Genomic DNA, 24,212 nt, shown 5'->3' on the forward strand with positions numbered 1-24,212 from the left:
TGCACATATAACATAGGATGGGGAACACGTAGGCACATACAACATGGCAAAATTTACTTTTCCACACAATGATGCAGAAACCGTTATCTGATGAGGCCGAACTACGGCACAGGAACGTGTTATCTGATTAGGTCATAACGCTTGCCATCTAATTAGACAAGCGATATTCCTCCAGCCCCTGATAAGGCATACGGAGTTCTCAAAACAAATCAAACCTATGACAACCTGGGAAAAACCCTGCGGCCATTGTTTTGATTTCACCGAGAACTTCAGCAAAAGAATGTGCTAACGACCAAGTAGTATGACATCCTTATTGACGTATCTATGTCCATCCTTACGTCAATCTAGGCACATTACAGGTATAAATATTACCGGTATTGCCTTAAGCAAACACACGCGGTGGTGACGAGATAGGAGCAGCCAGACTTGCCGAAGCCCAGAGCAGAGCAGACCCCGCTGGCGCAGCCCCGCCTTCCTGACGCGCTGAGAACAAGACGCTGCTTTCTCCTGCCGAGAAATCCAGCTCCGGCGCTTCCGGGTAGCCCTCGCAGGCAGCCTGGAATATCGAGACCAGAGACAAGAGATACCATCCCTCATTCATCCTAGATTCCAGGTACAGAACTGAATAACCCCTTACAGAGAATTCTTGAGTCAGTCACTTGGCAAAACAAACTTAACTTAAACTGCTACTTTCTATTCCCGCCCACGTATTAGGCTTAGGTCAGGTACATGTAACGGAACTGGTGCTATGTAAAGCGCTCTGATAACCTAATCGGTTCAAGTTCGCGCTATAGAAAACTCTAAAAATAAATAAATAAATAAATAAAGTACACCGGGGTAGGCGTAGTTAGAAGCACCAGTTGAGTACGATTAGTCAAATGTAAATGTGTATGTATCTATTTTATCCATTTTAAAACACCTTATGGCTTAGAAACCATATAAATGTTTTTACAGTATTATTTTATACTTCTGCTTTTATTGTATGCACTTTACTTAACCATAAGTATTGCGATAATATCGATCCATTTCTCTTGTACGAGAAAAGAGATTGATCAATAAATACCATCTTTTATTGAACACGCCCGTCTCTTCCTTTTCTCTACAATCTGGTGAGACTAAGAATGCACGTACTGACTGAGTAAAATAAGTTGTCTTTTGTTTTCACACGACTCTAGAGATACACTCTTGATTAGGGGAGAGCAAAGTTGTCATGTTCTATGGTTGTCAGAAACTAAATCCCTTCTTGTCTATCCAGGGAGGTTCAACTCCTCCTTGCCTATTCGAGAAAGTTTCTAGTGAACTCTGAGCTAGCTGGCAAACCCAAAACTTTAAGTCTAATATCGACAATAGAAGACCTAGTTAACGTCTGGTCTAGGCCTATACTATTGAAGGTATTATTCCAATGCGCAGAGCCTATTGGGATAATAGGAACTACACTACAATCTCTCCGGCACTCAAGGAACTGAAGTGGCTCCCGATTGACCAATGAGCCAGCTTCCGCACAGCTTGCCTCACACATAAAGCCCTGCATACAGGCAAACCAGAATACCTGGCCACCAAACTCAAAAAGGCCGGTCAATCCAGGAACCTCAGAAGCTCCAACACACTCCTACTCATCCCTCTAAAATCACAGAAACGCAAAACCGTGAATAAATCCTATGCGGATAATGCCCCCAGGATCTGGAACTCAATCCCCCCCATATCAGAACGACCGCCTCCTTCCCGCAATTCAAGTCGCTACTCAAAGCCCTCTTCCTTGAGCGCTCCGGTTCGTAACGAGAACCCCATGCCTGACTGTGAAAGACCGCTTTCTCTTTGAATCCAGAGCCGGATGATTCGCTCCTAATCTCCGTCCCGTATTTTCGCTCAAGATGTTGTTGTACTGACTTTATTTTCCTGCTGGTGCTCCTGGTCTTGTTTTGGGTCTTGTTTTGTGTCCTCATTTTCCTTTGTTGCATATTTGTATTTGTTGTGAAGCGCTCTGATACCCTCGGGTCCAGCCAGCGCTACACAAAACTTCAATGAATAAAAAAATAAAAAAATAAATACTTGCCTGTCTGCCACAAGAGAGACCCATGTTACATACATTTTATGTTCTGTTGTACCGGGCTTCCTTTGGAATATAGCAACTAAAATAAAAAAATATTTGTAGGAGTCAAATATAAGCTAACATAAACAACACACACAGTCGTAATGATTAAAGAGAAAAAAATGAATCAAATGAAATAATACTATAATTAGTGCCAAATTGGGAGTTGCATCTCCGGTTTCCTCTTGGTCCTTCCTTGGACTATCCATCCGTCAATCTTGGGTGCCTGGCGGATGCGGTTTGGTAAGGTAAGTATGAGTTGTTATTCCAGTATAGAGCAGGGTAAAGGCTGGCCTGTAGATGGAAAAACAACAAGGATATTAGAAAATTAAGGAGAAAAGTTGAACTGCATAATGAAGGAGTGCAACAAGAAGACTTTCAGAGGCGGCATGGCTAAATCATGTCTTATCTCACCTCCACACCTACACAGACATGTAGGTCTGGTATTGTTGTTTACCTTTTAGGCCACTTCATGCCCAAGTTATTCCATCAATCATCTCCAATCTTACTGACTCTAACTGCGAGTATAGTATGGTCATGGTGTCCAACTCTGTACCAAAAGTGTCCCGAGTGAGTCCAGACTCGTCCGGACTCCAAACGCAATGGATTCATCTGCAGTAGCACAATTTTGTTATTGAACAACAAGAAGGGAAATATTGACTTGAGTCACTTTTTTGTGCGTAGAATACTAGTAGACATTATGCACAACAAATACCAACCACTCAGCGTGCAATGCATGCCATCATTTACCTCTTTTTCTGGGGCAGTTCCTCTAGGCTCGAAAAGGATACATATATAGTCAGGTTTGGACTTTGGGCTCGAGGCAGGCACACATTTCACATTTGTGTATGTATTCTCCATCCAATGTCTGGCTTGGGGGATATGGATTTAGGGCGAGTCAGGACTCAGGAGTAGACTTACTTCTTCACTGACTGCATACAGTTGCAACTCCAATCCAGCAATAAAAGAATGAGACAGTGGTTTTGGATTTGTAGTGATTCAAACCAGAAAGACAGTGACACACACAAATATTAAAGTAAATAATATTCCTTAGCTATGTCTTTTTGGGGAGCCTGATTTTGGGCGTCAAAGGAAGAAAGAAAGTAACTTGAAAGCCAAGTTGTCAAGGAAGTAGAGCTCATCCTCAAACTCTGGTGGTTCACCCAAAAGTTGGTCACCTAACACACTACTTCCATGACATGAGTCGCCATCATTATCGTCGAGCTGTGCTACTTCAGGTATGGTGTAATCCGGTGGTATAAAGTGCTGATTCATTTTGATCATGGTTAACCTCTCCATGTTTTGGGGCAAGAGACTGGCCCTTCGCACTGTCAGAATGGCACCTGGAGCTCTGAAAACAGGCTCAGCCGAGACACTTGCAACAGGGCAAGCCAGAGAGTTTGTCGCCAGCCTGCTGAGTACTGGCCATTGGTGCCTTTTCCCATACCAATACAAAAATGAATTTTGATCAAAGTAGACCTCTGTTGGGTCATCCAGATTGGTCTGGACCATCCGCTTAATGCTCATGGGTGCTCTGCTTTGCTCTGCCTCTTTTGCCTTTACCTCAGCACTGGACTTAAGCCCTGCCTGTAGAAACCATTCCTGTGCTGATTTTGGGGCTGATGCTCCTGTTCTTTTTGTTGTTGATGTTGTTGGTGGTTTTGGCTGCTGTTAGCCAACCATACTGCCCTCAGACTCTGAAGTTGAAGTTGAAGTTGAAGCTGGCTGCCCTGCAGTACCTGCTGTGCCCTAAAGAAGCGGGCGTCTGTGAGAAGTTAGCCTGGAATATGATGTCCACTATTCTAGTGGGCACCTTACACCAGTCCAAACAACCCTTATTGATGTAGATTATAAAGTCAACCTTATAGAAAGCTATCATAGAGGTAGCTGTGGAGAGCAGCCTTCAGGCTAAGACTTGCAGATGAGTTAAGCAAGTTGTTTTACCAATTATAATCTCTTGAATGATTAAATGAAAGCACACCACACAAGGTATATATCAAATATATATGTATTTATTCTAAACACAACCCCTCTGCACTCTTTATGAGGTCAGAGGTAAAAGTACAATACAAGGAACTTAATTTGCATACGATAAGTTGCACATTATACGTTATGCCCTAGGGGCGTCACAAACCATACACCAAAATAGTGGTATAAGAACCATGAGTGAGTTAGAAAGCAGGCCTAGGGCCTGGGGAATCACTGGGGCTGCCTAGAACCACCAACGTTTAGGATGTAGGAGGCCCACAGGAGAAATGTGCAGAGTCTAAACACAGCCACGGGTTACTATTGACTTTCTATGGAGAACAAACAAGTTACAAAGTTACAGTTTAAGGGTACTTCTAGGTGAACTACAATGGAACCCTTTTAGGCTAGGACACTTCGAGAGTCAAGACCCACTGGAGTACTCGTGGTACCTCACCCAGGGAAGCCGGGTGCATAGGTGCCTTTTGGTGTCGGGTTTCGTCGTTGCTTCCAATGGAGAGCTGAGAAGAAGTGCTGCAGGCGACCAGAGGAAAAGTGCCCGGGTAGATCCAAGGGTGGATCGGAGATGTGAAGAACCTGAAAGCAGTGGAGACCGAGTCTGGGTCACTAGCCAGTGACCAGGACGGTGAAAGGAAGATGCCAGCCCATGTCGGGTGATTTCTGGTGAGAAGGTGAAGCTTGTCTCTTCAGCCACAAGGACCAGGAGGCATCAATGACAACCAGGAGCTGGATTCGAGCTGTCCCACAAAGGATCTAGTTGACTACGGTGTTGGTATCCGAATTGGACCCAACAAGCCTTGGCAAACGCAATCCACGCAGGATGTCAAGATGGGTTTCGGTGCAGACCAGCAAGGTCTGAGTAACTCCCCCTTTGGAGAGGAGTTAGAGCAAGCCTGGAGCAACCACGAACACTGAAGAAAGTGAAGATTGGTCTTTGTGGGGGCTCACTAGCCAACGGACTAGGAACCGTGAAGAGGCGTCAAGCTGAAATGAATGAAGCGGCCCACGTGACACTCGTGGAGTGTGGGCCTCTGAGCTTTGGTGCCACAGGTGCTCGGGGCTGGGGCTTCAAGCACCACAAAGCACACCTTTGGGATACCTTGGGAAGTAGGTGCAGGTTGCAAAATGCAGGATGTCCAGGAGTTCCGGTCCCACGTCTCTCTCGTGTTTGCTACAGGTCTCAGCTTTGCTGGGAGTGCAGGTCAGCATCAGAGATGTCTGGAAGTCCGTGTCCTGTGTCACAGATTCTTTGGGATCCGGCGGGAGCTTTGAAATTGCAGACCAGCAAAGATGCAGTCGGTGCCTGTTGTAACAGGGTGGTCGCTCCTTGACCACAAGGGAGATTTCTTCCGTCTTCCAGTCGATATGGAATGTTGAAGGTCCAAGATATATGTTTCAGAGTTTCGTCCAGGGTAATCTAAAGTCCTAGGGATTGGGTTCTATACTTATAGCAAGTTTAGGGGTTGGACTAATTCTAAGGTCCCTCCTATGGGTGGACCTGGGGAGGGGGTTGTTACACCCCTTCCTCTTTGTCCAGGTTCATGCCAGAGCTAGGGCTGAGTGCCCCAGCAACCGGTTTGAACTGGGAAACGCATGGAGCACCTTGTGTGCCCCAGGCAGTGTCTGAAAAGCCTTCACTGAATGCAACCCTCCCTGCCCCAATACCCTAAAGCCTGTCTGGGGAGGTGCTAGCACCTCCTGGACAGGCAACCTATTGTCCAGGCCTCCCCTGCCAGAGTTTCGTCCAGCAGCAGGAGAGCAGACTCATGTCTGTGGCAGCAGCATTCATTTTGTGATGCTGGGGCTCTGTTTAACTTTAACCAGGTTTAACATTAACTACAATTCTTCTCCCTCTAGAAGGGTGGAATGCTACTCCCGCCACCAGAATTGGTGGGGGGTAGTATTCCAAAGTGTTTGACACCTTACAAAACATGTTTTGATAAAGCCAAACCAAAGTTAGCATTAACAGCGAGGATTATAATGCACTTAAGAGTATATGGTATGGTTATATTATAGAACAGCTATAAGGCGATGGTTCCGAAAGCTGTAGAGGGGCTCAGCTCATGCTAGAGCACCTTCTCACACAAAACCAAGCACTCTGCCTCCAGGATTGTCAAGGCCTGCCATAGGAGTGACTTATAGGTTACTATGTGTCTATATATAAGGTAGATATAGTATACTATATTTAAGTAAGGGGTGATTATACCACCTTACCCAGGCTGTAAGTACAGACCTGTGGTGTCAGTTTGGAAGGTTAACCAGGGGTGGCACAATACATGCTGCAGCCCCTGGTAGGCCTAGGGTGCACCTATGCCCTGGGTACCTAAGGTACCATATACAGGGGCTCACAACGGTGACCCAGTAACTAATCTGGTATCTACCTAAAGTACATGGTATCAATTTAGAGAGAGTACAGCTAGGCTGTGGGCCTAATTAGCAGGGCCACAGCCATACTAAAGTCGAAAAACCAGTGAAACACAGCAAAAAGTGGGGGTAACCATAGGAAGCAGACCCTACTCTCCTACAGCCTCCATTTCCTGGCTGTTCTTTTTCTAACTGACTGGCTTGCACAGCCATCCAAGTGTTGTATCTGGCAACATCCCGGTCTGAAAAATGAATGAAAGTGTGCAGTAATGGTTTGTACTGTGGATCAAGAATTGTGGCACAAATGTAATTGTTGGATGACACAATGCCTCTTTGCACCCTTGTATTTTCAGATAAGCAAATGGTAAAGCAACCCAGCAAATCATAGGCTTCTTTTTTCCCCCCACACCTGCTTACATTGTAGACACCCCCTTCAGCGGTTCCTGTAACAATGGGATAGCTTGGCCCATAGTACAGTCCTCCTTGCTGACATCACGTATGAAGACCTCGAAAGGAAGTAGCATCTGTGTCAGGCAATTAACTAGGCCCCATATGTCCATCTCAATGATCATGCCTTTCACGGTAGCATCCCTTCTTTGTATTTATTTATCGATTGGTCTGTACTGCTCAAACAGATGTCGAAGCATGTAATAAGTTAAGTTCCGATGTTTTGGCACCTCCTGAATGAGTGCTTTCACTGACATTCTATTATCACGTTGAATGATCCTCAGCTGCTTCCGGGCTTTAAAAGAATGGCTGAAATGTGTGCAGATTCTTCTGCAGGTGGTCAGTAAGTTGCTGACCTTGCCTTCTTTTTTCAGAAAGTCTTGAACAATGATGTTAATACAGAGCGCCAAACATAGGACCCTGAAATAGCCACCATCTGCAATTGCCTTACCTATATTACTGCCATTGTCTGTGGCAACAAAACCAATGTTACGCCCTCTTGGTCACAGCCATTCAAAGACCTTGTTGTCATAGTCTTCCAAAATGTTTGCAGCAGTATGAGATTTCTCCATGGCGAACATGGCTACAGTTGCAAGTTTCCGAGCGGCATTAAAAATCTCAGCAGTGTCAACACCTGCAGATATTTTTTCTCTAACCCCCACAAGAGAGATCCAGGGTGAAGTGATGCACAAGTAATCTGTGGCTTGGCAACTAGTCCACATGTCTGTTGTCAGGTGGATAGTAGTAACAGCACTCTGCTGCAAAGCTTGTCCAAGCAATTCCAGCACATCGTGATGTAGTGCTGGAACAGCAACTCTGGTGAAATAGGACTGTCTGGGACTCTTCCAGAATGGGCTTATATCTGCCTCAAATTCAAGAAAACCCACCACTTCCACAAAAGAAAAAGGCAGGAGGTCCAGCGCTAACATTTTAGCCAGCTTCGCGTTGTACAAACGTGCCATTGGTTGGTTGCGTTCATACTGCCCCTCTGACCTAAACATGCTGAGAATGGAGCCTGGATGTTTTTTCTGAAACCACTGATGCAGGTGACTTCTTGAAACCAGAAATTAGGCTCAATGCGTGTTTTTTCATCGCAGTACTCTCTTGCCTTGGACCCCTTGGTGTACTCTCAGCCTGACTCTTGTGCCATTGCGATGTTGCTGATGATGATGTGGGTAGTGCCACTGCACTGCTGGGGACAGGGCTACTTTGTGTAACAGAGAAAATGTCTCCCTCTTGTTTACCTTCCACCATGATCGGATCTTCTTCTTCATCCCCTCCATCAACAACACTTGCAGTTTTTTGGCCGCTATAGTGCACCCCCCCATTGGATCAAGTGGTGTTTTCTCAGATGGGTTATTTGGCCTCTGGTACCATCGTTTGTACCGAGCTTATATTGACTAACACCTACGCCACATACTGAACACATTACAATGTTCACCTCCTTCCTGCTGACCCAAAAGAAGTCCCAAAGTGGGGACGTCAACTTTCTGAAGCTGCTGGTGGCACTTGCAATGTCAGATGAACTGGTTGGTGGGCGTCATGTTTGACTCTCTAGAGTACCTACTTCTACTGTGGTGGTTGTGGTGGATGTAGGTCACTGCCGGGACTCAAATATTGCAGCTGTAGGTGGTGTTGGTGGTATCTGTGCCACATCCCTCACAGCAATTTGGGAAGGGGTAATGCTGGTCTCAACTGGCGCGGGGCTAATGTCCATGATGACTGGCTCATCATCCTCCTCTTCTACATCTACCTCCATAACTCTAAGGCTTTCTGGAACCTTCCTTTTCTCTAGCCTCGCCTGGCATGCCTCACTCTTAGACTGAGGCTAGTGGATCATCTCGTTCCTCGCTGGAAGAACACAGAGAGTCCGCCTCCCCCCATTTCGTTCCGGAGCCACCGAAGTCATCTGCGGCGTCCCGCAAGGATCATCACTCAGCCCCACCCTCTTCAACGTCTACATGAGACATCTCGCAGCCATCGCACGCCAGCACAACCTCAACATCATCTCCTACGCCGACAACACCCAGCTGATTCTCTCCCTCACCAGAGACCCCGACACCGCCAGAACCAGCCTCCACGAAGGGATGAAAGACGTCGCCGAGTGGATGAAGAACAACCGCTTGAAACTGAACTCAGACAAGACGGAAGTCCTCATCCTTGGACCATCACCCTCCGCCTGGGACGACTCCTGGTGGCCCCCAGCCCTGGGCACGCCCCCAAACCAACAGACCACGCACGCAACCTGGGATTCATCCTGGACTCCTCCCTCTCGATGACCAGATAGGTCAACGCCGTCTCCCCGTCATGCTTTCACACCCTCCGCATGCTCCGCAAGATCTTCCGATGGATCCCGATCGAAACCAGGAAGACGGTCACCCAGGCCCTCGTCACCAGCCGGCTGGACTACGGAAACACCCTCTACGTTGGAACCACTGCCAAGCTACAGAAAAGACTGCAACAAATTCAGAACGCCTCCGCCCGATTCATCCTGGACATCCCTCGATGCAGCCACATCTCCAGCCACCTGATAAACCTGCACTGGCTCCCCGTCAACAAGAGGATCACGTTCAGACTCCTCACCCACGCACACAAGTCTCTCCACGACCTGGGCCCCAAGTACCTCCACGACGGCCTGACCTTCCACACGCCCACCCGCCAGCTACGATCCGATAGCCTCGCCCTCGCCACCGTACCACGCATCCGAAGAGCCACCGCCGGAGGCAGATCCTTCTCCTACCTGGCGGCCAAGACATGGAACTCCCTCCCCATCCACCTTCGGCTGACCCAGGACCACCTCGCCTTCAGGAGACAACTCAAGACCTGGCTGTTCGAGCAGTAGCGCCCCCCCTCCCCCAAGCGCCTTGAGACCCTTCCGGGTGAGTAGCGCGCTATACAAATGGTCTGATTGATTGATTGATTGATTGATTGAGGTATGACATTATTACATGAGCAAATACCACGCGGTAGGTTACAACACGGTTGTTACAACGACCGCATTGTTACCACGCGTTGCTTTACATCGCAAGTCCTTTCTACGACTTGCTCTAGATGACGCGCTAGGTTTAGGAATAGAATAAATTACTATTCCTACTCCAGTTAGCGCAACAGCAGGGAATGTGTTGGACTTAAAATCCAACACCTTCCCTGGTGTTGCACACCACCTAGCGCAAGTCGTAGAAACGACTTGCGATGTAAAGCCACACGTGGTAACACGCAGTCGTTGTAACGACCGTGTTGGTACCTACCTGCGTGATAACAGCAGCATTGTAAACACTGTTTCCCATCTAGATCATCAGAAGGGGGGCTTGCAGAAGAAGTTGATTGGCTAACCCTCCTTCTTTCTGGGGATCTGGAAGACAATGGATCTTCTGAAAGAGTAGCTTCCTCTTTTCTTCCTCTGCAGGAAGTTCAGTCTTCTGAACTGCCCCTACTTCGGGAGGAACAACTACTATTGGGGGTGGTTGCAACGGTTTTTGCCCACTTATCTGAGTTTCCTGCATTGATTGAGTACTACTTTTCGATAACGATAAGTCAATTTCAACATCACTGCTTGTCGGCATTGGACCTGTGATTAGACTGGCTGCTTCTGTGACAGACATGGCTTGGGCCTAGGTTGATGGGGGTGGGTCCACTGATGCGGGGGTGGTGCTCCCAGCTTGCTCCCTAGACCCGACTGCTGCAGGCACAATTTATGGTTTCCCAAAAAAGGTCTTGGGCGACATACCGATCTTGGTAAGTGACAGTGCATTCTTCTCACTGGCAACTTTCTTGGTACTGGACCTGGTACCTTTCTTTGGGGCCATCTTGAAGATGTTAGCACACAGTGGCACAATTTGAAGAGATATCTGTGGTCACATGTCATATGACATTGTGTGCATGCCTTCTGTCTGGTAGTACAATGGGTGATGTCTCCTCCTTTTTTGTGCACTTAAAAGCAAAGAAACAAGAAGAACATCAGTGAAACATGGCATTCATTGTTGTGGTTCAATTACTGCTAGTACACACAAATATGATATAACTTAGTATGTGGTCACACTTGCTACTGTTATTAATATTATTAAATGTATTACCTCCGTTATTAAAACAATTAACAATACTGTGTACACATTTCTTAGACTTTGACAACAACACGGGCTTTCATGGTGTACTGTAAAGTACAGTCAAGAAGGATAGGAAAGAAGAATAACAATAACAAAAATACAAATGTAACAGTTTGCCATTGAGCATCACGTGGGATGCAGAATTCAGGGAGCTGCAGCTTTCAAATGACAGTGGATGAAAACAATAAGCCAAGAGGAACAAAGGAAAAACATGCAGGCCTATGGCAAAAGCAATCTAACTGTCACCACAAAATGGCCACTAGCCACATGGTCACTCACAACAACAAGTAGGAGACCTGGAAAACAATGAACTCAAGCAGGCCTATATGGAAACAGACTTTACAAAATGGACCCTGCCACTTGGGGAGGCTCAGCCAAGGCAAATGCTGGACCACTACAAACACACTCACACATTGACCAGACAAAGGAGGCATGCTAAACAACACAGCTTTAATCATTAATGCAACAATGCCAAAAATGAAAATCCACAGAGCTAAAAAAGGTTTGCAAGTGACAGCAACCACACACATCCAACAAAGGCATTTATTTAACACACATAAAAAAAAGTGAAATACCAAAAAAACACATTTTGCATTTCAATCCAATGACATCCAGACCCTAAATGATGTTTAAGTTCAACACACACCACAGAAACAGTTGTTTCATCCACCTATGAGTAGCTCTGGGCCTATTGATTAGAAAACCCATTGGCAGATGAGGCCACATAGTGAATCAATTCAACTCGATAATATTGCAAATTTATACGAAAATGTAGTGAACTGTGCTACATTTTTTGCTGGATAAAAGTAGAAAAAATTGCCTGCAAAACAATAACCAGCAAGAAGGCATGGCTACCACAAAGAAGGCTTGCAGGCCTAATGTAGAAGCACACTGACTGCAACTTCACCAAATATCCGCCAGCTATATGGCCAGGCCCCAACAACAAGCAAGGCTAGACAGACAATGCAGCCCCATGGCAAAAGCACACTGGCTGCCTTCACAAAACGGCTGCCAGCCACAAGGTCAGGCTACAACAAGAAGAAGCAATAAGCCTAGAGGAACAAAGGAAATCCATGCAGGTTAATGGCAAAGGCACACTGACTGCTTCCGCAAAGTGGCCACCAACCACATGGTCACAACTGACAACAACAACAATCAGAAGGCCTGGGAAAACTATTAACTCAAGCAGGCCTATATGGACACAGACTTTACAAAATGGCCCCTGGCCACATGGAGAGGCTCAGCCAAGGCAAATGTTGGCCCACTATTACAAACAAACACACTTACAGAATGGCCAGATAAAGGAGGCACGCTAACAACACATATTTAATGCAACAATGCCAAAAACGAAAATCTACAGGGCTAAAAAAAGGTTTTCAGGTTATTACAACCACACACATCCAACAAAGGCACATGAAAAAAAGTGAAATACTAAAAAAAAAAAACATTTTGTATTTCAATGCAATGCTATCCATGCCCTTAATGATGTTTAAATTCAACAGACACCACAGAAACAGTTGTTTCATGCACCCATGAGTATCTCTGGGCTTATTGGCAGACTACTGGGCCACATAATAAATTAAATAAATATTGCAAATTGATTTCAAAAGTTGGAGAAAGTGTAGTGGTCTGTGAGACATGTTTCCTTTATAAAAGAAGAAACAACTAGGTCCCCACTGAAACTACAGGCCACCCACCACAATACGTTTTTTTAAACGACACAAAGTTAACAAATCTAGGTGCAATGCCCCAATCAAACAAACAACACCAATTTTCCAACTTACTTGTCAAATCTCAAATTCCAAAGTCCTCAAATCCAATGACACATGATGCAGCAGACACAAAGAGTGATCCTTGCAGCTCCAAATCCAAATAAAAGTGAACAGGAGATGGACACACCACTGGGAGGAGCCTGCTGGACAGGAACAGGAAGTTGGAGACTCTGGGGCACTTCCTTCCTCTTAAAAAAAAGTACAGGCAAATGTCAACTTGAGGTGTTTTTTTAATCCAAATCGTCATTTCGAGAAGGTTTTGATGCTGCTTGAGAGAGACCCTTCTCCAGATTGCAGAGTCTGCGTGTTCGGTGTCGTGCCTTCACAAAACTTCCACCGGAAGTCCGATGGTGTGTCCGAATGACGTGTTTGTGATCGCAAACTCTTGTGGGACCACGTGGCCACCTAGCAAATCTTGTGTTTCTCACAAACAGCTCAGGAAATCTCGTTAGTGATTGCAAGCACCCGGTAAGTCACTCCAGCACACTCAAAAATGCATTTCGGGCATACAAACAAAATAAAACTCCACTCCGTTGCGGAGTGCAGATTTTTTGGCAACTCTGCATTCAACGTGGAAGTGGAGTTGCCAAAACTACGCAAACGCCACGAGTGGAGCAGAGTTTTATACCCAGGGCAGTCTGGAGCTTCAGTTGGCAGTTGTGAACCTGAAATACAGGGTTCTGATCTTAGAATCCCATGCTGATTAAATTGTGTGATCTTGGACAAATCCTTTTAATCCTCAGTGTTCTGTTTGAACTATGCACCAAAATTAGGAGTGGCCCAAAAAGGCTGACCCTTTATTCAAGGCCTAGGGCCAGGACCAACACAACCCCCTTCCAGCCAAAACGCAGGGCAGACCAATCACCACTGTAATGGACTTCCCTGCTTTGGGCGATAGAACACTAAGGCGGGCACGCACTGCAGGGACACCCTCCGGTTCTACGCCACGTTGTTCCATAAACAAGCACGCTTACAAAAAAATTCAGGCCCAACCAGGCTACCCCACTGGTACTCCTTAGTTGTCCCCGACTAGGACCAGGCCCTAGGCCACCCAGATACCACTGGTCCTTGCCAATCCACAGAGTGGGGGGGTAGTAACCCCTGGCATACAATAGCCATTCTCCACTCCCTTTCTCAGTGTAGTTCCAAACTACCACTGATCCTTCAACCTAGGGTCCGCACCCTCAGGCTGACCAGAGGTCACGGGCAAGAATGCCCCACCCTACCTCTACTTCTGGGATTGTGCATTCTCCCAGGAAAAGCACCCTCCAGAACACAACTCTCCCACCTGTTCGGGACGTTTCTCCCATTGCAGCAGTGACGGCGGTCAGACCATGCCAAAGAGGTGTAGAGAGACGTTGCACGTTGCGGTGCCCTGCCCGGCGTGGCGCAGGCCACGGCTCGCGAACAGCATCGATACGGAGTCAGGGCGAGCGGCAGAGGCTGCGTGGCTTGAGGCAGACGTTGCTCAGTGTGGTGCCTACAGGACACCAGGGTGGTCATGACGGTGAGGTCACAGCTCCCTGAACTGGTCTACCACCTGGGATCCAAATTCACCGGATGCACTGGGGTCAGACTCCCTCTGACCCCCTTCCAGAGTTCTGCACCCTCCCAACTGGAGTGGTACCCCTAGAAGACAAACCGGCCAGGACACTGGCTACAGTCGCCCTGCCGTCCAGGACAGGCAAACACCTGAACCTGGCTCCCCAACCTAGGGACGCTACCCTATGGTTAGATGCCTGGCGCACCAGGACTTCTACAAGTTGAAAACAAAAATCTAAGACTTTCTCCTCTCCTTCAGCAGCAAGGCAACCACTGCAGGCCAATCCCCAGGTCAGGGACAGTACTCCTCCATACAGCTTACAGCTTCCTTCTCTTCAGGCAGGAGTTTCTTCTTGTAACTTCAGGACATTACTTACAGTTGCCCTTACATCCAGATCCGGAACCACCGGCTACTGGCTCCCCAACTGAGGGACGTACCCTTTGGTCAGATGCCTGGCTCACCAGGACTTCCTTGAGGGTGACACATAGCTAATGTGTCGTGTCACAAGTCTGCCTGTTATCCAGGACAGAAGTGGCATAACCATGGTCACTCCCCCGTGACACAACCCTTCTGGCTGGCCCCTGGACCACTGATTCTTCCACTAGGGAGACTATCCCCCTCGCACCCCTCCATCTGGACTTCTGCACCCTCACAACTGGAGCGGTACTGCCAGACACCAGAACTGCTGGACCCCTGTTTGCAGAGGTTCCACGTTCTCTAGACACTCTGGGAGATCCTCCTCAAATGACCTATTGGTACAGCCTAGGCCCCCGACCTGATGTTCCCTTCAGAAACAACCCAGGCCCTGAGATTGGGTTTCGGGCAGCTGGAGACACGCAGTCCCACCCACTCCTTCTCCTCTGAGACAGGACGTGAGCCCCTACACCGAGACCTAGCTGGGCTACACTGAACCTCTTCCTACCACGCTGAGCTGGAAGACACCTCAGCCACTCCTTTTGGAATCCCTCCATCCCCTATGTCTCTCTCTTCCCAGAACCTTACCAACTCCAACAAACTGTATCTAAACAGACCACAGAAATCAAAAGCAGGCTCCACTTCTGCGGATGTTCTCGAGAAAAGTTTAACACAAGGAACCTTAGAGTCTGAGCTTAAAACAGGAGTACACAATTCACAAAGTATTCAGCAAGCTCCCTATCCCAGAGAACTCACACCACTTGTCCAGTGCAACACACCATTCATCCACACACACCCCCCAGACCAGTAAGGCAGTTTCTACCACCCCTGATTTCTCAACCTGACCACACGTGACACAGGTACCATTACTCCGGGAACGGGACGCGGAAAACATGCACTGGACAAACTTATGCTGCTTCCACTGGATCCCACCCACTGGTGAATCTAGAAACTTCACACTGCACTTAGGGGATGATCTACCCTCCCGAGCTAGTGACACCTAACTCACAGTGCACAAGAAACACATTTACAAAGAAATGACATTTTGAACAAACTTAAAAACAAGAATCCCCTTTCATGTGACTATCTAAAATGCAGAGTTTTGTAGTGGAGCCAGTTGTCGCTGTGGTACTACGCAAACACAAATTCGGATCCTTCCCCTGCTTCCAGTGTTAGAAATGGGATTTCCGGTTGGCTAAGGCTGGTGCCAAAACCAGGCAGAAACCACCACTCTAGTCAGGGCAAGGGAGTTACACGCCAAGATAACCCCTGCTCACCCCCTTGGTAGCGTGACACGAGCAGTAAGGCTTACCCCGGAGGCAATGTAAGTTAAGTATTTGCGCATGCACCCACCAGCAACAACATCCAAGGCCCCCCACAAAAGGAACTCCACACAAGGTTATATAAAAATAGCCTTGTATTATACCAAACACATCAGATAATGAACACACACGTTACAATGTGCCATAGGCACGGGCAGAATTTACAGGGGATTATATACATGGGACAGGGCCACATGGGCCAATGACACTGTCAGGAATAAGCACTTTTAGAACTAGCACTATGAAGGAATAACACTTAGCACATAGCACATATAATAACTGTAGCACTAAAAATAGCAAAAGGTAGCACACAACCAGTAACTACTGGTAACAGGTAAGTACCTCCTACGCAATCCTAACCACCTTAGGCATATATCACGCTATGGAACCATGAACACACTAGTATGACCCATACTAGAAAAAACAACCTCCTAAGCATAAACATATGTCTAGAGGTATCAGAACAGGGTGCGCAAAACATTCTACACACAGTACATTTCCTATCACCCTAAGAAGCACATAAATCACATTTAGCGCAGAAATCACATCTAGCACATAACTCACATCAAAGTCAAGGTTGCGCCACTGCACCAATACCTAAACGTAGCAGCTGCCCACTACTTGCTGGGCAGCTGAGGACAATAGCAAGGGGCCTAAACGCTGCAGCTGGCAGTAAGTGCTGCGCAGCTGGGGAAGGCCAAAGTAGGGGCAAAGGAGTGCGACTCACTCCTGAGTTCAAAGTACATGTCCCTAAAAAGAAAACCTAAACAGTGCAGATGCCCACTACTTGCTGGGCAGCTGGGAACTCAAAACTGCGCCATGGGCTCTCCCTAGCCCTTAGAACAAAACTGCGCCAACTGGGAGCCTTCTAGGCTCTGGAAATACATCTGCCACCTGTTGGAGCCCTCAAGGCTCTAGGACGAAGATTGCTGCACAGGTTGGAGCCATCTGGGCTCTAAGACAAATACCTACTGCATGGCCTCAGGCTGGGTCACTAAAGAAAAATACCCCGGAATATTTGGAGTCCCACTCGGGGGACTCAAAATATCAAAAATGCCCAGGAGCCTCTCGTGGCCTCTAAAGAAATGGGGCCGGACGTTGGAGTCCCTCTCGGGGGACTCGAAATCAATGAATGCCCCCAGGAGCCTCTCGGGCTCGAATACAACTGTTTGTTGGGACGGGGGGAGCCATCTAGCTCCTTGACTAAAAATGCCCCCAATTGTAGGAGCGGCCCACTGAGCACCTGGGGCCGCTCTTGACTCGGGCCCTCATTGGCACCACCTCTTTTGCCTCCCCAAGAGCACTACTCACCGGTTCCGTCGGGGAAGCTCCTCTTTCTCGGGCGGCTGTGCGTGTGGGGCTCTCTCTCCGCAGGAGAGCCCCGCTTTCCTTTTCACCCGGGCCTCCTCTCGGAGGCCCGGGACCCTGCAGCACTGCTCCGGGAGGCGGGGTGGGCTCCTGTTCTCCAGTTTTGAACATCTCGGGGCTCCCATCAGCTCACGGGAGCCCCGCACCAGGGACAGGCGACTCCGGCAGCCGCGTCACTTCCGCTTCCGGCCGCACTTCCGCTTCCGTCCAGCGGCCTTGCCCACAACCAGGCGGGCCGCGGCCATCTTAACGTGGCTCGGGCCGCGGCGGTGAATCTCGGGGGCCAAAATGAGGGGTAGGCTCCCTCGTAACGTTAAATAAAACATAGAAGCGGGGTGGACACCCGCTAAAGCACCTATAAAAAAGGGGTGGCACCCTTAGGACAAATAATTAAATAAGCGGCATGAACGGGGTAGGCACCCGTAAATAATCCACAAATCCCCATGGAGATGAAGGGTGGGCTCCTGCGCTTCGAAATAATTAATTAAGTGGATCAAAAATGCAGGATGGGCACCTGCACATGGGGCCTCCCCAGATCAAGGACCAGTGGCCATAAGGCAGAGTGGGCACCTGCATTAAAGTAAAATACAGAGCTCCTGTGTTGTCAAAGGTCCTGGGGCAAGACAAAGTCTTCCAGTACCCCAGGCAAGGCAGAGGGGTCCCCAAGAAGTCCATCAGCAGTCCAGGGGCTGGGCAGGGCCCAGGTTTGCAAGCCTTCCCCTGGGCCCCAGCAGCAGCACTCCCCTGGTAGATTCTAGTCAGGAAAAACAAGAACATTTTCATGGGGTCACAGACCCTCTTTTATACGGAAAATCCTTTCTCTAGAAAGGTGCAGGCAAGGGGCGAACCAGATACAACTGGTTCCTGAGCACTTTGTTTTGCTCAGCCCCTCTGCCTATTCACAGGATGGGTCAAGGACATCAGACACACCACAGGGGGTGGAACCAGCATTGTGGAGGGAAGGCCCAGCCCTATTCAAGTCCCAGGTGCAGCCCCTCCCAGCCATCAACATGCAGATCTCCCCATTCACCACCGGGGCAGACCCATCCTGACCCCAGGAGCCTGGCACACCAGCCAGCTCCAGCCAATCACAAGCCAGCACATTCACTGCACAGACAAACCAAATTCTAGAAGTGGCACTTCCAAACTAGACACATTAAAGCCGCACACATCATCACGCAGCATTCAATCTCACGAGTTCGCACATACCAAACTCAACCTTGCACTCCCGACGCATCAGGAATTACTGCATTCCTATGGGAGGGCAGGCCAATCTCACACACGCACTCAGAGAGCGCACGCACTTTACACTGCGCCACAGTGCAAAAGTGCGCAAAGACCAGAAATCACTATAATGATGTAACATTAAAAGTTCAGGGGTGAACCTGCCAGAAGTGCCAAGTCCAACAGATATGTATATTGTATTGTATTCTATTGTATTGTATTGCATTGTAATTGCATATATATAGTGCTTACTACCCCTGACCAGGGGTCGAAGCGCTTTTTCAGCACGTAGCATGCTACTCCTGAACCCATAAAGGATTAGTGGTGAATTAGTATGGTGAAAATGTGAAAGTAATTTGAGTGGTGGATATGTTAGTCAGTTATTTGGATTGAGCAGGATAGTGGAGGGATAGAAGAGGGAAAAAGGTTTGCATTTATATAGAACTTGCTACCCTTGATGGTGTGCTAAAGCGCTTTTTTGGCGAGTAGCACGCTACTTCGGAACCCATAAAGGACTAGTGGTGAATTAGTATAGTGAAAATATGAAAGTAATTTGAGTGGTGGAAATGTCAGTCAGTTCTTTGGATTGAGAAGAATAGTGGAGGGATAGAGAAGAGGAAAAGATTTGCATTTATATAGGGCTTGCTACCCCTGAGGGGGTGTTGAAGTGCTTTTTCGTTGTATAGCAAGCTACTTATGAACCCATAAAGGATTAGTGGTGAATTAGTATAGTGAAAATCTGAAAGTAATTTGAGTGGAGGATATGTTAGTCAGATTATTTGGATTGAGATAGTGGAGGGATAGAGAAGGAAAAAAGATTTGCATTTATGTAGAGCTTGCTACCCCTGATGGGGGGGTTGAAGTGCTTTTTTGGCGAGTGGCATGCTACTCTGGAACCCATAAAATGTTAGTGGTGAATTAGTATAGTGAAATATGAAATTAATTTGAGTGGTGGACATGTTAGTCTGTTATTTGGATTGAAAAGGATAGTGAAGGGATAGCAGAGAAAGATTTAAAGTTTTTTGTTTGTTTGTTTGATTTGGAGCTCATAGCAGTAGGAGGAGGCTTGGAATCTATAAATGGAAGGTGGAGGGGATATGTAAAAGGCATGTGGAGGGGGAGGAGTCAGAGGGAGGGTTTAGAAAGACTTTTTTTGCGGATCGGAATAGTAAAAAGAAGTATGAGATGATGCAAGGAGGGGTGGAGTAGGGAAGAGTATTGAAAGGGGTATTTTGTGTCAGATAGCAGGTCACCGCGCCTGCCTAGACTACAATTCCCATCAACACAGGGCTCAAAACTACTGTTCCCAGAATCCCCGGCGGGAACACAGGATATCACGGGGCGGAGCCTGACAATCAGGGATCGTGATTCTGTGTTGACGGAGGTAGCGGCTGCTCCTCTGTGTCCAGGAGCTGTCCTTTGGTGCTTCGTTATTCCTGTCTTGAATTCCACAGACGTGCCCGGTATTTGAGTAACGCGCTGGCTAGCGCGTCTGCTGTGTTGGGATCTCTCCGTGTCCTCTTGCCTCGCGGCTGCGAGGAAAACATTTCTTCTTTCTTGCTTCTAGTTGTGCTGGGGTACAGGCGCTGTGACAGTAACAGCGGTGTTGTTCATCGTACATTTTGGGGCTTAACAAGTGGCGGAGTGCAGGGGGGGATTAGGACCTCCACACTACCGTCACGAAGTCAGTGACGTGGGATTTTGCTTAGACCACTTTTTGGAATTATAAGTACCAAAGCGGATGACTGTAGTGAAGGAACTACGTCATGCCGTGTTTGGGTTAACCTTTGGGTAAATTCTTCGAGCTGGAGACATTTACGCTATTCATAACAAAGGAGGATTACAGCGTATTTAAAGAGGTTCTCCTTGTTTACTGTTAGCACGAGCGTGCTGCAACATCCTTGATGTTATATCTTGATTCATTTAAGGAACTATATTCTCCAGAGTTAGCCGAGTATTGGCTAGGGGGTATGTTACTAGCGTTAACTAATGATTCAGGCAAATGGTGTGTTATGCCTTATGTCTTATACGTTCTCTTATGATTATACAGGACAGAAGGAAGGCTGGAAACACAGCAGTAGGGTGTATGTGCACAGTTCTCTACAGGTGAATCCACGGGTTGTGGTCTAGTGAGAATTATATGAGTGTACGGTTAAGAATCATATTAACCTTTGTACTTTTGTCTTCCAGTTTCTTTATCCCTGCTGCCCCTTCCTTCTCCTCTTTATTCTTTCGGGTTTTTCCCCTTGTGGGTTTTTTTTCCCTCACTGTATCGTCTGAGCACCCTGTGTTTATACTTCAGGGTGTTCGGAGGGTCCGGAGGTGGAGCATTGTTGCTGCATGCGGATCCTGCGGAGTATAATCCTGACATTTTGGGGACCATAGTAGCAGTAGAGGGTTTGGGATGAATGAGAATGTGGAGGTGATGGATATTTTGATAGAGGTATAGAGTGAGAAATAGGCTAGTGCATTGGAAAGAGTAGTAGCAAGAGGTTTGCGATGAGGTAGAGTTGAGCTAGAGGGTATATTGAGAGTGGTATGGGGTGAAAAATAGGGTAGTGCATTGGACATGCTGAATTAGAAGAAAAGTAATAAATAAGTAAAAGTAATAAATATACAGATCCATAAGTAATAACGATATAGATCCATAAGTACATGGAAGGTATACTGTATTGTATTGTAATTGCATTTATATAGTGCTTACTACCCCTGACGAGGTGTTGAAGCGCTTTCTTGTGAGAAGCACGCTTCTCTGGAAATCATAAAGGATAAGTGGTGAATTAGTATAGTGAAATATGAAAGTAATTTGAGTGGTGGATATGTTAGTCAGTTATTTGGATTGAGAAGGATAGCAGAGGGATAGAAGAGGGAAAAAGGTTTGCATTTATATAGTGCTTGCTACCTCTGATGAGGTGTTGAAGCGTTTTCTTTGGAGAGTAGCATAATACTCCGGAACCCATAAAGGGTTAGGGGTGAATTAGTATAGTAAACTGTGAAAATAATTTGAGTGGTAGATATGTTAGTCAGTTATTTGGATTGAGAAGGATAGGGGAGGGATATGAGAGGGAAAAGGTTTGCATTTATATAGCGCTTGTTAACCCGGATGAGGTTTTGCAGTGCTTTTTCGGCGAGTAGCACGCTACTCCTGATCCCGTAAAGGATTAGTGGTGAATTGTTATAGTGAAATATGAAATTAATTTGAGAGGCAAACATGTTAGTCTGTTATTTGTATTGAAAAGGGTAGTGGAGGGATAGAAGAGGGAAGAATTTAGACAATTTTTGTTGCTGTTTGTTTTCAATCAATCAACCAATCAGGGGTTTGAAAAGCGCACTACTCAGTCGTTAGGGTCTCAAGGCACTAGGGGAGGGGGGGTGCATCTCTTTTGGGGTCATCCGAAGAGACAAGTCTTGAGGTCTTTCCTGAACTGGAGCAGTACAGGACTTTGCCGGAGGGGGTGGAAGTCGTGCCAGGTCCTGGCTGAAAGGTTTGAGAAGGACTTACCACCTGCTCTGTTCCTTTAGAAGTGTGGGACAATGGTCAGGGAGAGGTCGGCTGCAAAAGAAGGCAGTATATGTAGATTAAAGATGCATTAAATAAACTCTGGTTTTCAAATGTTGTACTTTAAATTAGTTTTATTTATTTTTATATATATTTTTTTTTTGGGCTCAATAGTGAAACAATTGTAGATACATAGTTATGATCAAAAGATTTACTTATTTATGCAGTCACTTCTATACATGTTAAAAACATAGAATAATGTAACTATCAGTAATATGTACAAATCTTAAAGCCGAACTAATGAATATCTATATATAATAATGTTTAAACATACAATATACTACACATTATAACAAAGCAATGCATATATATATAGGTACATATCTATAGTACAAATAAATGCTTATATACAGAGAGATATTCAGTATATTTGTATCTGTTTGTGTATGGTGGTCATTTTCTGAAGATAAGGTGGTCGTCTGTGGATCTTATGTTAAGGGGTAAAGAGTACCATAGTTTGAATGCCTGTGGTAAGCACAAGGGGAGGAGGGTGGAAGCACCAAACGTATACCCTCAGGAGCACAGTGGTGGCTGGGTGCAGAGTGCCAATACAGCGTTGGGTGCTCAATGCAACTCAATGGAAGAGATCGGTTTTGTAAAGAGGCTGCAGGCTCGTGCCAGGAGGCTAAACATAAAAAACCCAAAGCTGCCCAGATAAGTTCTGAAGTTGGGGATACAGCTAAAGTCTCAAATGTTAAATCCCCAAAAATAGGTTATTCACAATCAGAAAGCTGAATAGTGGTGCTCAACTCTTGAGATAGAAAATTACAATCAATATATCGCACAAGGATTTTACTGGTTACAGGACACAGCAGGCTGACATTTGTTCACCCATAACAGTTACTTCATTTAACTGACACCACAGAGTAGCCAAGGACTCAGAAGTAGAATATTCTACACCTATAACCCCTGTAGTAAACTGCATGTTGGTACTATTGGCTGAGCTTTTACAGGGTTCTTCTCAATGATCTTTACATTTCTGGGGTATTACGATACACATATGTAATACAGTTTGGAATTAAAATGCACTCTCAAACAGCTGTATGCCAGATTGCAAAGAAGACCTACACATCCTAATCAAACACTATACACCAGAAGTACCAGGGAACATCCTCCTGACTGGCCCACAACAAAGATGGGGTACTCAGGATTGTGACTCTGCTTCTCCGGACCCTGCCGGTTGTCTTCCTCAGGGCAAAATTTTCCCTCATCTCTGTATAATCACAGATTTTGGTGAAAAGGCACAAGATAAATCAACCATGATCGAGACTTCTAGGGTGATATTCCAGTACCTGAAAACATCAGTAATGGGGATCAGGCAGTAGATTAAATGCAACAGTAAATAGCTCATTTAAAAGCCAAACAAACAGCAAGGAAATTCATGGCTGGATAATAGAGGTAAAACACAAAGGTCAGACAGTACCATGCAACTATGTATACAAGCAGTTTGTAGAGGGTCCTTAAAACAAACGAGAGGAGAACCACTTCTGGGCATTTAGGTACCAAGGATGCAAATGGCCATTATCTAAACTGATTTAGAGGGAAGGTATAAGAATATCAGAAAGTAAACAAACAAAGCTTTTATATGCCTTGCATTTCATTTTCTATTGCTCTTGTTCCCCATACGCTCCCCCATAATGTGGTGGTAAAAGGTCGAGAGCAAGAAAGTATAACTGAACATATGGCATGAGGTGGTTCCCATTTGCTTTGTTACCCAAATGCTACTTTCTGCCTGAACGTCCACTGTGCCCCTCCCACACAGCTTCATTAAGTGATTATTTCACATAAAACCTTCTTTCAAATGTAAAGAGAAGAATGGTCAGCATCCTTTGTTGCTAAGCAGCCATGAACACTGTGTGTTAATTTAGGCACTTCTCAAAAGCACTTTTACTTTTGTCTTTTGAAGATGATACATCACTTGTCTCCACTCAATGAAGACAGAAGTAGATAATACAAGAGGGAATGATTGACATTAGGTGGGAGTAATTCACTGCCAAGTTTCAGCTGCTATGAATCACTAG

This window comes from Lissotriton helveticus, chromosome 8, assembly GCF_964261635.1.
Source record: "Lissotriton helveticus chromosome 8, aLisHel1.1, whole genome shotgun sequence".
In the NCBI taxonomy this organism is placed as follows: domain Eukaryota; kingdom Metazoa; phylum Chordata; class Amphibia; order Caudata; family Salamandridae; genus Lissotriton; species Lissotriton helveticus.